The sequence below is a fragment of the Triticum aestivum genome, chromosome 2A (genome assembly GCF_018294505.1).
Source record: "Triticum aestivum cultivar Chinese Spring chromosome 2A, IWGSC CS RefSeq v2.1, whole genome shotgun sequence".
NCBI lineage: Eukaryota > Viridiplantae > Streptophyta > Magnoliopsida > Poales > Poaceae > Triticum > Triticum aestivum.
This window is the reverse complement of record NC_057797.1, coordinates 6848824-6853738: the sequence shown is the minus strand read 5'-3', so window position 1 is coordinate 6853738 and position 4915 is coordinate 6848824. Positions and strand designations below refer to the sequence as shown.

Here is a 4915-nt window from a genome sequence, read left to right as displayed (position 1 = left end):
CGTGCCTGCCCCCCCTGAGCCGGCCCTCCCCCACGGTGAGCTCCTTCCCTCCCTCTTTGAAGCAATTTTTTTAATTTAGTTAGATGATAGATGGACGGATGCATTATGTATGATGATAGATGGTTATATGGATGAATGCATGCATTATGTATGATGATAGTTAGATGATAGATGATGTGATGATAGTTAGAAATGTGAGAAACGCAAGAAATGCCAAAAAATAGATGATAGATGATGATAGATTATGATGTTAATGATGATAGATGATGATGTTGATGATAGATGATAATGCTTTTTTATGCCTTGATAATTTTTAGATGATGACGATGACAAATTTCCATTTTTTGCGAAAGAGATGATAAATGATGATGATTGTTGGATCATGATAAATGATGATGATGATTATTTTTTATGCTTCGATGATTGTTACATGATGATAGATGATGACGGCGATGTTCTTAAATTTTGTCACGGTGCAGGTTCTGTGGTGTTCCATCTCGTGGAGTGATTGTCGTAGGAGCTGTTGGACCCCGATTGTCCCTCCACTATTCAACTACTTCCTCTACAACCGAGGGTGAGCTACGAATAATGTCACTAGATTTCATTCTCAAGTCAAGTGGCGTAACCTAGGCGTCTCCCGTCCGAAAGGGTTGCATCAATAAATATGCATTCAATTGCATATTTATCACCGCAGCTCTTTCGGACTGTCCAGCGTTTTCCATGGACAGCCCGAGGATGTGTAGATTGGGTATGTTCTCCATATTCTACCCCGTTCTGAGACAGGATTTCGGCAGCACCTCCCCATTGTTCTCCGGAGCACATTCTCTCGGCTATTTGCCGAGACGTGTATCTGGAGAACAGCGGGGAGGTGCTGCCGAAATTTTGTCTCGGAACGGGGTAGAATGGAGAACGTACTCAATCTACAGATCCTCGGGTGGGATTAGGACCCATCTTTACCTATTAGAGATGTAGGTGGATTAAACGCGGTAGAAACTGAAAATTTGATGTGATTAATTTAAGTGAATCCTTAATTATGTTGTGTGGGTTGCAAAAAAGCAGAGGATGGCAGATAATCAGTGGATGTACAGTGGTTTTATCCGTCGGAATCGAGTAACATTAGAGTGGATCGCGAAAACCGATGTGTATTTGAAGGAGATATTCCGTCGTCCAATGAGAATTATCCCACCATGCCCCTGTGCGAGATGTGCCAGACGTCACCGTAAAAATCAGACGGACATGAGTGAGCACCTTCGCACGCACGGATATATGCCAAACTTTGACATGCCGCCGATAAACATAGCCGAGCAGGACCGTGGTAGAGAGGAGGTGATGCGACATATCTATGGATGATGAATTGAGATGGGTTTCCATGGGTTTTGACCCTGCCGTCGTGACATGTAAAAAGTATGATGTGAATGGGTATCGCTTCCATACAGAGGAGCACCAAAACAGCCGCCCCGATCCCAAAACTATAAATACTGGAGTGTACACCCTCGGTCAAAATTCAGTAGACTACTACGGAAGGGTACAAAATATATACGAGGTTAAATTCCGCCAGGGGCGTGAGACCCTAAGTCTGCCTGTGTTCAAATGCCGATGGTTCGATCCGCAGGAGGGGGTAAAACATACGCCTTCCATTGGTTTGGTCAAAGTTAAACCATCAACCGTCTATGCCGGAGCCGATCTCTTCATTGCGGCTACCCAAGCTACACAAGTATATTATCTGCCTTACCCATGCCAGAAAGTGTATCTAAAGGGTTGGGAAGTTGTGTTCAAGGTGTCGCCACATGGTAAGCTACCAGACCCGAATGAAGACGATTACTACAACATTAACCCCATGACATACGAGGGAGTGTTCTATCAAGAGCAACCTGATGATGATGATGATGATGTGGTTAGAAACGATGACGCTAGACCATTGGGTGATGATGATGTGGACCCAAACATCGACGATGCACGGAATGATGGTGAGACCATTGTCAATGAAAATGACATACTTATGCTAGAAAAGTTAAATGAAGACGCTGACGACGAGGAAGAGCCTCCACCTCCGTCGGACAACGAAGATGATATGATTGATAGTGATGATGAGACGGACCGAGAAAGAGGTTACAACAGTGATGATTCATATGGGTTCTAGCAGATGTACGTTTCAAGTATTTTTTTCTATAGTTTAGGAATATGCCTTTTTATGCATTTTTATTAATGTGTTTATTATCATGCCTTTTCCTTCATTTCATTAATTTACTAATTGCATTTTCTCTTTTCAATGCAGGTTATGGGCAAGGGGAAGGCCGACGGCGTGGGTTTCCTACGCAAGGTCGTCGGCCTGCCTAGTCGGAGTGGTCGAGCACGTAATCCTCCCCCTCGGCTACTTGACGATGACTCCTCACAGGGAGGTCGAGGGAGAGGTGCCCCTAGAGGAGGAGGGGGCGGGGGGAGAGCCTCTAGAGGACGAGGTGCTGGGGGGAGAGCCACTACAGGGGGTCGCGGCCAGAAAGAGCGCACCCTCACCGACTTAGGGGTGTTGTCTTCGAGGCCCTCCTCTAGTGAGGTACCCTCTACGGAGGAGGAGGAGGAGGAGGAGGTGGTGGTGAGGAGCAGAAGTTCCTGCTACTGAGGAGCAGAAGTGGCTCATTGAGCCCACGGGAAAAGAGTAAGTGGTTCATTATTTTGCTTGTCACATGCTTATTCCGGTTGTTATTTATTTTGCTTGTCACATGCTAATAGTTCATTCTTTTGTAGCAACTGGATATATTCTAAAGGGGTCCGTATTCTCAACGGCCTCATCACCGTCTTGCTAAAGTTATATTGGCCGGGGTTGTACTGTTCTGATCCAGTTAGGCAGCCGGACCGTCGGGTTTTGGCCACGAGCTGGGACCACTGGAAAGCGGCCCGCCACGCAGACCATGAGACCCATGCCAAGGCCGTGATCACTACTTTCTGGGTGAGTTCTCTTCAGAAGCACAAGTCCATTCTAGTTTCATGAATGATTTAACTCATGGCTTCTTCCATTCTTGTTTCATGCATGATTGTAGACATTCTATCGAGTTCTTCCGGAGCACAGGGCTAGAGCGGACCAGATCGTGCTGCGCCAATGCAAGAAGAAGGCCCGCCAGATGCAGTACGAGGTGCGCTATGTGGCCATCTCCACATACTACCACGACTATCTTGGTGTGAAGATGACCAAGGAAGAAGCGCGGAGGATGGCCATTACCTTGGAGAGGCCCGAGTTCTTGGCGGTAAGTATAAAAGATTTTTCATTATGCTTTGATTATGCTTTCATTACGTTGTGGTACATTATGCTTTATGCTTTATGCTTCCATAACACCAATTTGGACACACCTACATGCCATTATGCTTTTATTATGTAGGTGTGTCCAAATTGGTGTTATGGAAAAGACGAGTCCTGGGCGGCATTGGTGGATCTTTGGTGTGATGAGGCTGGAGCCTGGGCGGCTATGAGAACCAAAAATAAGGCTAACCGAGGGACGGAGGGAGTACATGCTCAGGGAAACCGAAACCACTATCTCCACAAGGCAGTTAATGTATGACTAACCCCATTAAACATTTTTCTTCTTCTATCTACCATCACTTTCTTATGTATGGCTAATTTCTGTTTGGTGGTGCAGGAGGAGAAACTGAAGCGGCCACTCTCAAACATGCAGGCGTGGGAGATCGCCCATACGCGGAAGGACTCCAAGCCTGGCGAGCCCCAGTACTACGGCAAGAAGACCGCGGGGAGGAAGCAGGCCTACTCCAAAGCGTATCTGAAGTTGCATCCTGACACACCTGACCCCATTGCGGCGCCTTTGGAAGACAGGGCGGTGGTGAGCATGGGGCCCAAGGAGCACGGTCGGGAGGCGGTTCTCGATGCTGTGATCACTCCTAGTATCTCCTACACACAGCTTCGTCGGATCGACCCGAGCCTGAGCCAGCGCACGAGCCAGCCAGTGACCAATACACAGTCCCTCTTTCAGGAGCAACAATCTGTAAGTATTTTCCCTCTTATCTTCATTGCTCACTTCATTTTCCGCATTTAGTAGTTTTATGAGTTCCATCATGTCATACTGTAGGCCTACATGGAGTACACACGCCAGGAGACCATGGCGTGGCATCAGAGGCTTTATGAACACCAAGTGCAGAGGGATAGCCAGATGCAGCAGGCTTTTCAGGATATGGCGGCCGGCAGGTGTTCTCAGTTCCCTCCAGCACAATGCCCTCCAGCACAACCAGTGCTGATGAGCTTTGAGGAGTTTGTGGCATAGAACGCTGGCCCCTCGCCGGTTAGTTCATCCCCAATCTATTCACCCAAAGCATGTCATGCCTTTCAACACAGTCATATATCCCGTGCATATGTCTTTTCAACATCCAGGGAACATGTGGATCTACCGTTGGCGGTGGTCTTCGCAGCACTCCGGAGACACGGAGCCCGACCACTCCGATCCACGGAGGCGGAGGCGGAGGCGGTCTTGGCGGTAGCGCTACCGCTAGCAGTGACGACCTGGGCTTTGGCCGTCTTGGCGGTGACGACCTCCGCGGTGCTCGATGATCCTTGTGTGGTGATGATGCTTGAGATGACTTGTGTGTGGTGATGATCATTTAGATGACTTGTGTGCTTCTCTATATGCTTATGTTGGTTGTGATGATGTTCATTTAGAGACTTGTGTGTGATGATGCTTATGCATATATTGTTGTGATGGTGCCGGATGATATCCCGTTGTGTTTTATATGTCTATCTCATCATATATATCTGCTGATATGTGCTGCTATTTGAATTGAATTGACCTGAAAACAAACAGAAAAAAGGAAAAAAAGAGCAAAAGCAAACTATGCCGACGGCTAGGCCGTCGGCATAGGGCTAGCGTGAGCTCCCAGTAGCTGACACGTGGGCGCCTATGCCGACGGCCTAGCC

The 4915-nt window shown here is 47.6% G+C and overlaps 1 pseudogene; it reads right to left on the bottom strand.

Moving 5' to 3' along the window:
- The window catches only part of LOC123184186 (receptor kinase-like protein Xa21), a 13875-nt pseudogene that overhangs the window by 7186 nt on the left and 1774 nt on the right, over nt 1-4915 (bottom strand).